The sequence below is a fragment of the Mustela nivalis genome (assembly GCF_964662115.1).
Source record: "Mustela nivalis genome assembly, chromosome: 14".
Lineage (NCBI taxonomy): Eukaryota > Metazoa > Chordata > Mammalia > Carnivora > Mustelidae > Mustela > Mustela nivalis.
The window spans coordinates 31,505,661-31,516,723 of NC_139033.1; the positions used below are offsets into that span (position 1 = coordinate 31,505,661).

Below are 11,063 nucleotides of genomic sequence, written 5' to 3' on the forward strand. Positions count from 1 at the left end.
GTCCAGGATACAGAAGTGTTTCTTTCGCCCCTGGGGTGTTTTCTTAGAATTCTTTCTTTTTTTTGCTCAGTTTTGTGTGTATTTTAGAATCGAACCAGGTACCAACAACTAATAATTGACACAGTTCACATAAAAATCTAGATTTTTGGTTCCTCTTGAAACGTGTTCATTATCTGCCACACAGGCTTCCATTCCGCAATGGGACCACTGCGTTGGAGAAAAGCATCAGTTGCCCCTTGAGAGGGGCCTCCAAGTGCTGGATGCAGCCACCATATTCCTCAGCTCTCCCCCAACCCGTCCCCAAAGCAGCAGCCAGCAGCCGTTTGTCACCAAGCTTCTGTGGTTGCCTTTCTGCCTTTCTTATACCGGGCTCAGTTTATTCACTTATATTACCTACTGCCCTCTGTTGGCATTTGAGTTTTCCAGCACCTTCCATGCCATGAAGTATTTCTTCTCTTTCCTTCCAATTCCTGGCCCCATAATCTTTTTTTGTTGTTGTTGTTCATCTTGTTTTGTTTTTCTTTAATTTATTACTATTTTTCTCACCATAGCACATACCCTTCCCAGTGGCCATCACCCAACCACCCCATCCCTCGCGTGCCCCTGGCCCCATAATCTTAAGAGAAAGCTAGTGAGCAGCCAGGATCCCATCCCAGACACGTTGCCTCTGATTTTTGTAACCCAAATATCCACAACATAATCTCCAGATTTCTGGTTCTAGGCTTCTCTTTAATGCTCAAATACAATTATTCAAGCCACATTCCAGTTTGGCCATAATAAATTCTGTTCCAAACTTTTAGAAAGTTTCTGGAGATTCACAAAGGTGACTTGAGCAGAGCCGGGTTTTTTGAGGACCCCGGTCTTCTCTATCATTGCTCACTAGAAACTCCTGCTCCCTCTCATGACCCCCAGCCTTTTTGGCATAAACTGTTCCTCTAGCTCCTTTTGATACCTTTTATTTTTTTCTAAGAAATGCTTTTCCTTGCCTTGAGAAGTAGGTATCATGAATCTCACACTTAACTATGGTGCTTGACCAAATTTTTGCTATTGGCTTTGGGGTCACATTATGGAAATGATGAGAAGCTGCTTACAAGTGGACTCTGGCCTGCTGCTCTTTGGCTCCTCCAATAGCAATTTGCCACTAGGGTAGAGGCATATACCCAATCCACTGTTGTGTCAATATTTTCTTCCTTCTCAGTTTTCCAGTAGAAATCTGAAAGTCTAAACATTGGAAAAACTGAGATGAGAAAAGAAATATATTTTTTCAATATATAGCACAGAGGTAATTGTTTATCCATGAAAGATACAAAAGACTGAACTCTTAGCTCACAGCACACATAAAAATCAACTGCTGGTAGGTGATATACACATAAAGCTTTATGAAATTACATAGGAGAACTTAAGACTTTAGGGTACATTAAAGGCATAAAAAATGTTCATTGCAGAGAAAAAGATTAATAAAATACAACAGCATTAAAATGAACAAATTATTTAATTAAAACAATGTAAGAAGGATGAAAAAATAAGCCAAAGAATGGAAGAGGGTATATGAACACATGAAATTCATATAAACAGCACAAAGCTGATACACACATACACACACAGAATATATATTATTATAGGAGTTTTTTAGAGTGCTTCTGATAGGAAACCAAAAACAACAATGGAAAATGGGAAAGTAATTCTCCTAGAAAGATTTCACAGATAATAAATCTAAATAGCCAATAAATATTTGAAGTGGCTCTCGACCTTCATAGAAACTAGAGAAATACAAATTTCCACCACAATAAGAAAATTACATATAGGGTTGCCATGTTAGCAAAGAAAAATACAGGATGCCCTATTAAATTTGAATTTCAGATGAACAATAGATCATTTTAATACAGGCATGTCATGAAATATGTGGGACATAGTTATACTACATAATTATTCTTTTTCTAGTGAAAATTAAAATTTAGTTGTATATCCCGTATTTCATCTATCAATCTTAGTTAATTGCACATGTAACCAAAGGGAAAAAATTAAAATGTCTGATAATACCAAGACAAGGGTGGGGAATAACTGGAACCCCTTACTCCACACAAAAGGGATATAAACTGGTATGTCCACTTTGGAAACAAAATTTGGCACTATCTACCAAAAGTAGATAAACTTACCCTGTGGCCCAAAAATGTCCCAGCCAATATAAACTAGTGAAATTTATTCACTTATGTATCAGGGTACATACACCAGTATGCTTGTGTCTATATTGTGAATAAAAGCTAAAAGCAAAAGCCAAAAAAAAAAAAAAATAGTGAATTCTACCCAGGTTGCTGGAGTTGGGAGTGGAGGGATAGGGTGGCTGCGTGATGGACATTGGGGAAGGTATGTGCTACAGTAAGTGCTGTGAGTGTGTAAGACTGATGATTCACAGACCTATACCCCGAAACAAACAATACATTATATGTTAATAAAAAGAAAAAAATCTATAAAAAGTGAATACTACCCAAATGTTGATTTTCAATAGAATGATAAATATCAGTATATTTCAATAGAATGATAAATGATAAATATCACTCTACAGCAGGAAAAATGTAGGACAATGGCTAAGTCTTGGGTGAAAGGAGAGGGTTATGTGAAAGAGATAGTGGATAATCCTGGGATTAACAGGATGGTGCTCTGTTCCTAAACCTGTCTGTAGATTTATTTACATTTTATGTGTTTTTCTATATGTTTGTATATTTTGTAATTTTGAAAGGATAAAAGCATTCCCTGCAAATGATACGCAAACTTTATCTCAACCTTTCCCACCTAGACTAGGCATAGCCAAAAGGCCTATTCAAGTGTTCATCGAGCAACGAGTCACTATCTCAGAGATTCCCAGGTATAAAGTAAAAGTGCAGGTATAGTTTGTAAGACGAGTCATAAGGAATCCCAGGCTGACATGAATCGGTAATAGGCTACAGTTATTTACTTTAAAGATTTTGTTTATTTGAGAGAGAGACCATGAGTTGGGGGGAAAGGTACAGCAGAGGGAGAGGGAGAAGCAGACTCCCCAGTGAGCAGGGAGCCTGACGTAAGGCTGTATCCCAGGACCCTGGGATCATGACCTGACCCCCACAGCAGATGCTTAACAACTGAGCCAGCCAGGCATCCCAATGGTACAGTTAATTTTAAGGCAAATATGAGACCTGGCTGCAATATCCAAAGTATTGCTATGAAAAGAAGTTTTGGCCATTGGCCAGAAACCTGATAAAATTACCAGTCTAATTTTGGTCTTGATAATTTTTTTAATTATTTTTATTAACATATAATGTATTATTTACCCCAGGAGTACCGGTCTGTGAATCATCAGGCTTACACATTTCACAGTGCTCACCAAAGCACATACCCTCCCCCTTGTCCATAATCCTACCTGGTCTTTATAATTTTTAATAGGCATGCTCAAACTGAAACATATCTACAGGAAAATATTATCTATAAAATTTCATTAAACAACAGACAATAAACCTTTATAAGGAAGGGCCACGATGACTTTGGGATTCCCTGATGCTGCCGACACATGGCACTAAGTCACTATGATGACCAAACCCAGCCCAGCCATATTGGGTTGTAGGACGCTGTTTTCAGTGCAACCAGCCTCCACTGTCCAGAGACCCCACTAGGCATCAGCAGGAAGAGAAGAGAAGTAACGCCTGATTTCCAAAAGTACAGTCGCACAACAGCATCGCTGCTGAGTTATTGGAAGCAACAACCAGGACCATCTGGCTGGAAGTGCCACAGACCACAATGCAGCCGAACATTCTGTCGAGTGACTGCATTTTGGGCTAAGCTCTCAAATAGCCAGGCCTTCCAGAAGCAACTACAGCCACAAACATCCTTTTTTCTAGGCGGACGTGAAGGACTGCATTTTTGTATGTCCAGATGCACCCATGCAAGTGTACACAGCGATCATAATGAATTCTATAACATGTCTGCGTACATTAAAATTTAGTTAAACTACACTTGCATCTACCATTTGCTCCTGACTTTAAGACACTCCCCCCAAAACATCCTACCCACAAATCTAAGTCTTAACTTCCGACCCTCCAGCAGGACAATAAGCATGTTTCCCTTGCCAACACCCCTCAACAGTGTTACCGGGACCATTGCTCTCCGTTGTGAAGAAGGTAGGAAATGTTTGGCCAAGAATTGTTCCATTGCCCAAATTTCTGAAAGGCATCGATTAAAAAAAATAATAATAACATTAATCCTGCTCATTTTTATTACAAGAATGTTCTGAAATTCAAAAGGGACAGTATATTGAATTATTGTGCAGACACATGCCTAGTGTCCTCCTGTAGTCACACAGTAGAGATGGAAATAACCCGTCCTAATTGTTGGAGGTAACTGGTGGAGCATATTTTCCCTGAGATCTCCTGCCTCTCTTCGTCCGTGTCCAAGCCCACTGCTGGAAGCAGTCGCCCTGGTGAAAGGCATGGTAGCACTATCCCCAAGCAGGTTTGCAACATGGCCAACAGCGCCGAGCAAAGATTTCAGCACATGCCCTCACACAATTAGAGGGAAGCAGAGACTACCCCGGATTCCCAGGTGTTAAACTTTCAGCTATTAAACACCTTTCTGTGGGAGAAAAACACACAGATATCTTGTCTCCTTTATGGCACACCATCACATTTTCCCTTCCCCACGCATCACCGGAGAAGGACACCACTGTGAATTCTAGCAGGTTCGGAATCTTTCCCTGTTAGGCCTCTCACGGCTGAATGGCAGTCAGACAGCACCTGCATTCTCCATAAGACATTTGTGTTGCTAAAAAGAACTGTCACCAGATGCCTGGGCAGCTCTCTGTGAAGCATCTGCCTTCAACTCAGGTCGTGATCTCCAGGTCCTGGGATCCAGCCCAGCTTCAGGCTTCCTGCTCCGCGGGGAGTCTGCTTCTCTCTCTCTTCCTCTGCCCCTACCCCTTGTTGATGTTCTCTCTCTCTCTCTCAAAACAATAAATAAAATCTTTAAATAGAAAAGCCTGTCACACCGCCTCAAGGGAACTCTTCAGGAAGCCTTTCAAGAACCCTGGGATGGTTTTGGTGACCACCTTTGCAAGCCCTCAGAGGCTGGTGCAAATGCAGAGGCGAACATGCTGACCGAAGGGAGAAGTTGCCAATAGGCTGCGTCTCCTTCCCCAGGGATCCAGAGTTCACTGGGGGTCTACCTTGTGCCCACACTTTGGGAAAGCAACTCCATAACCCAGTTTCTCCTTATGAATTTCATGTCTGGCTGGAGAGATTACCTAAGCATATGAAAGTGATGGCATAACAGGGATGCCTGGGTGGCCCCATGGGGTAAGCAGCCGGCCCTCAGTCGTCTCAGGTGATGATGTTGGGGTGGTGGGATTGAGCCCCGCATCTGGCTCCCCGCTCAGCGGAGAGTCTGCTTGAAATTCTCTCTCTCTGCTCCCCGCCCGCTCTTTCTCTCCAGTAAATAACTAAATAAAATCTTTTTAACAAGCGATGGTAAAACAGACACTAAGGTCTCAGCATTGCACAAGGCCATCTGTCACGCGAAAGGCGTTTCAGGCTTTCCTGCTGCGGGTCCAGTTCGGAGGGCCCTGCCTTCCCGAAGCTCACCTTCCAGAAGAACGCAGGCCTCCGTGGTCATAGAGGGCAGCCCGCTTGCATGGGGCCTGGGCGTGCGAACTAGCCCAAGGCAGCCACAGAAGCCACGGTACAAGGAGATGTCTAGGGTCACACTCGGATTTCATTCTTCACAAGGTGGGGCCCCTTCCAACCCAGCAGGTCCTGCTCTGCACCCCAGAAGGAAGAGAGATGAAGCGACAACTCCCTCCTCTTCCCAGGGTGTCCCCACCAGCCCTCTTTGCCCAAGTCCCCTCCGGGAGCACCCTGTGCGTCTGAGCACCACAGCTGCATCTACCCTCTGAACGACATCTTCAATGCCCCTGAACTTCGTGACTAATTCACCTCAGGTGCCACGAGGTGAAAATTACAACTGCCTTTACATCATGGAAGATACACAAAACAAACTGATGTAAATCAGGAGAGCCAGGAAGAAAATACCCAGCTTTTTGGAATTAAATTGAGAATCTTCCTTGACATCTGAGGTTTGATATCTTTCAGCAGAGATGACAGCTCTGAAACTGCTCTCCCCGTGTGAGCGGAATATAAAACGGTCAGGGCATCATTTACATATCACACAGACATCTCAGGCTGAGACGCTGGTTGCTTAGTAAAGAAAATACAAATAAAGTGGGGGGCTTCTGGGGGGGGTGCCTGGGACACCTCAGTTAGTGTAGTAAGTGCTGGTTGGTTAATTAAGCAGTGTTATGCCTTGGAAGGGTTAAGGCAAGGAGCAGAGTGGAGGAAGGAGCTGTTTTCCTACTCACTGTTCTCCACTTATCACCTCTCACCATGAGACAACGCTCTGAGCAACAGAAGCGATGATTGTGCAAATTATTTTCTTCCAAACATCGAAGTGGTGTTGAATCAAGGGGGGAGGCGGCAGGGACAGAAACCAGATCAAAATATGCCGATGTCTTAGTGATGCAGGGAAAAGCAGCTCAAAGAACTGTGGAAACCTCAAAGTCTCAGGCTCCCCCAGTGATAGGGTGCTCTGCTCTCTTCCCAGTCTCTTGTTCCTAAAGTTGATTCTTACTTGATTTGCTTTTCTTTCCTACATCCTATTATTTAATAGAGTAGGCTACCACAGCATCCTCTAGTCTGAGCAGAGTCTTTGTTTGACACACAATAGATACTCAGTAAACATTTACAAATCAAATGTTAGTTAATTAAGTCCACACACAATGATCTGGATTTCAAAGTGAGATTCGCTATTTATTAACCAGGAGAAGGAGCAAGGGAATTCTGGGAAGAGCTTTTTCTCTGGACTCCTAAACAGCTTGATTCAAATCCTGGTTCTGTCACTTATTCAAACTTCAAGTTATTTATTTATATTGGAAGTGAAAAGGGAAGCGGGAAGGCAGGCTGGCAGGAGGGAAGGAAGGAAGCAAGGAGAGGGGGAGAGAGAAAAGGAGAGAGGGAGAGAGCAAGAAAAAGGAGGCAAAGAGGATGAGGGAAGGAGAGAGAAACGGACCGAAGGAAGTTCATAACTATAATGAGTATTGATTGCTTGGTACAGGCACTGTTCTAAAATCTTTACACGTATTAGCTGAATACAACTGAAAACAATTATCCTCATGAGAACACTGAGACACAGAAGTTAAGTAATTTTCCTAAGGTCATGCAGATGCTAAGTAACAGGTCGGAGATAGAAATCCAGGCAATGTAACTCAAGATCCAGTTAATCTCTACACACACACACACACACACACACACACACACACACACACCTCCCTCTCATGAGACTCTAATACACTAACTCTTAGGGCTGCTGTGGGGATTGAATTAAATGAGACATCTTGCAGAGATTGCCTGCCAGTGGTATTTTTAGTAAGCTCCTCTGATGAACGTGCACAAGAGGTTTTTTCATGCCACCTTGAGCCTGAGACCATCCTGAGTCATAGCCCGTTTCTCCCTCCCGCTTGCTACCTTCTGGAAGCACCAGCACGTCTCCCATACTCGTTTTAGATCTTGTGACAAGACAGGATTTTCTCCAGAAATTCCCCTTCTGGGTATATATCCAAAAGAATTTGAAAGCAGAGTCTTGAAGAGATGTTTGCACACTCATGTTCACAGAACCATTATTCACAATAGCAAAGTGTGAAGGCAACCTAAATCTTCACCAATAAATGAATGAACAAACCAAATCTGATTGATACACATAATGAAATATTATTCAGCTTTTAAAAACAAAACAAATTCTGACACATGTCATATGTGGATGAACCTTGAGGACCTTACTCTAAGTGAAATACAAAGGGACAAATACTGTATGATTCTACTTATATGTGGTACACAGAGTAGTCAAATTCATAAGGACAGAATGTAAAATAGTGGTGGTCAAAGGGTGGAGGGGGCGTGGAAAGTTGGGTGTTACTGTTTAATGCATATGGAATATTCATTTTGAAAATGAACAAAAGTTGTGGATGTTGCTGTACAGCAATGTGAACATACTTAACACTACTGAACTGTACACTTAAAAATGGTTCAGATTAGGTAGAGTACCTGGGGAGCTCAGTTGCATAAGCGTCTGCCTCCTGCTCAGGTCATGAACCCAGGGTCCTGGGATCGAGTCCCGAATCAGACTCCCCATTCACTGAGGAATCCGAACACCTGCCTTTTCTTTCCCTCCCTTCCCTGGCCATGTGACAAGCTGATGTTTTCCTCCTATTTTACAAATATTCCTTTCCCTTGCCTTCTTACTACTTCTAAAAAAAATAAAATAAAATAAACTGTTCTTTATGTCCATCTATGGGTCAGGCTAGTTGAGAAAGAAAGCAATTTGAATTAGCAAATTTATATTGTATGTGTGAATGCCTAATAACCACACACTCCTAAGGTTTTATATGCATTTTAAATTTGCATAAAATATCTTAAAGGCAGAGAAAATTTTCTAATATGCAGGACTTCAGAGGCTATGGCAATATATAAAGCATTTTCAGTGTAATCACTTTTAGAGAGGTCAGGGGTGTCTTGAATCACGTCACCTTGTTCACAGCCTGCTTCTCATGAGGTGGGGAATATTCTGGATAGATCCTAGTTTCACAGATCTTAAAGAAGAGCCTTCACTGGAGTCCTGATGGAATTGGGTGGCTTTCTTTGAATAAGGTCTAATCAGGGCTCTACAAACAAGTCTTATCTTAGAGTAAGTGCAAAGGGAACTTACTTTCAATGTGAGAAAACTTAGCCTTCTAATACCCTTGCACCCTCTAAATCTAAATGACAGATGCCAGAGGTTCTAGAACATTCTCAAATTTTATGATATCACCAAACTGCTAAAGCAATAAATTATCCCCCAGCAGAATAAATTTTATACACACACACACACATACATACATATGATGATATATGATATAACATATTATATATAGGTCTACTGGGAGATAAGAAATAGGCCCTAGGGACAATGTTTACCTGCCAATTGGATTCAAAAGCTGAGATTCAATGAGATTCAATGAGATTTTGGAATACTGAAAAGGAATAAATAAAATAAAATAAAATAAAAGCTGAGATTTCTCAAAGACCATCATTAATTAGATACTTAAGTATAACTAGAAACTTAAATATAAATATAAATGATACTTAATATATCATCCAAGCAACTTAAAATGGACAAAGTCACTTTTCAGCCACTTTAGCCTTAACACCCCTCCAAGGAACGAAGGACTCCCTTCTGGCCTATGCCCTTCATTCTGGTTACTCTCCTGAGTCCTTCCCCCAACTCCACTGAGCCCTCCATTAGCTCCTGGTCGAACCTGTTCTTCATTGCAACTCGAAGAGGCATGAAATTAAATCTTAGAATGATGTCAGTGACCAGTAGAGTTAAATGCTACACCAGGTAATGGGTATCTCAATTTTATTATCAAATAATAATAGATTTGAAAGGGCCTACAAAGTTCATCTTGCTCATTTTTTCACCTAATTAAAAGAATTTTATTTCCAGCTTGCCCCTCCCTACAAACACAACACAGCCCCTACTTGAACTCTTCCAGCAGTTGGCTACCCATTATTTTATGAAAAGCGCTTCCATTGTCTGACAACTTTACCAATTAGAAGTGTAGCCATATTTTCAATGTCTTTATATCTGTTATTTTAGTTATCATAGTTTCTGAACTTTTCACATTACTATTACTCTCCTGTGAACATAGTAATAGTTATGTCTTGCATCTGCCAGGAACTAAGCTAGGGGCTTTAAATTGATTAATTATACTTACCACAGTCCTGTGAGATAGTTCTAATGAAAAAAATAAGTAATTTTTCACCAAAAGCATGATTACTTCTAATAATAAAGGAAGGAAGGCATGGAGACTTAAGTACAGAGTCATGAATTCTTTAAATGGACAGAATCACAATGCTGTCCTGCCTCAAAGTCTATGATGCCTTCATATTAAGATAAATTACTTCTTACTCATTCTTAGTAGTCAGAAATGTGCTCACTATGATGTACTTTAACTTTCTGCATTTTCTATTTGATTTACTTAATGTTTAATATTACTATAAATAGGGGCGCCTGGGTGGCTCAGTGGGTTAAAGCCTCTGCCTTCGGCTCAGGTCATGATCTCAAGGTCCTGGGATCGAGCCCCACATCGGGCTCTCTGCTCAACGGGGAGCCTGCTTCCCTTCCTCTCTCTCTCTCTCTGCCTCTCTGCCTGCTTGTGATTCCTGTCTGTCAAATAAATAAATAAAATCTTTAAAAAAATATATTATAAATAATATTTATGAAGTTCTTCCACAGTAATGCCAAATGGATATGTAATTCAGTCACTGACAAATCAATGTGAATATTAACAAAGAGCCTTAATTGGGGATACTTCTAGAGACTAAACTGACATTTTAGCTCATTGTGGCCATTAAACTCTAGGATAGGGAGACTGGGCTCGGAATGCGCCAGGGCTTTAGAAGCCTAATAGGAGTAGTGGGAGGAGCTAAACTCTCTGAGGTGATGCCAAATTAATACCAGCAGCACATGAGGTGGCCTTTGTTACTTCCTTAACAGACATCAACTGGCTAAGGTGGGGAACAGGCTGCTTCTAGGAATGTAGAACACAGAAACACACAGGTTCTCTCCATGGAGCTGGTGCTACAGGGGGGAGAGACCCTGACTATAGATCAGGAAAACCCAGGTTTCATCCCTTTTCTGCAATTCACTGCATGACCAGTCAAACCCCTAGGTGGATAATGGATTGTTTATGTGCCTACCTCCTCCAAATATTGTGTTAATGACCCAAAGGTTTTACATGATTAGAAGAACTTTGTCAATGGACAAAGAACCTGTGGGTTCATGTTCTTGATCAACAACTATCACTGGCCAGCACTGATACTGGAAGCCATAAAACACTGTAGAACCAACAGCCTGGGACGAGGTAGAGGATGTCCCACTTACAGCCACCTACAGTGGAGCTCTCTGGGGAGGGCCACATATGTCAGGAGAGGTCACCCAAATGGCACAACGGC

The 11,063-nt window shown here is 41.7% G+C and overlaps 1 long non-coding RNA gene across 3 annotated transcripts in view; it reads left to right on the forward strand.

The window, feature by feature from the left end:
• Positions 1–1,187, forward strand: part of LOC309848011 — a 105,886-nt gene extending 104,699 nt beyond the window's left edge. For all 3 annotated transcript variants that reach the window (XR_014302787.1, XR_014302788.1, XR_014302789.1), the window contains one exon: positions 185–1,187. This is a non-coding gene — a long non-coding RNA (uncharacterized lncRNA). The remainder of the gene's footprint in view (positions 1–184) is intronic.
• Positions 1,188–11,063: the final 9,876 nt, after the last annotated feature.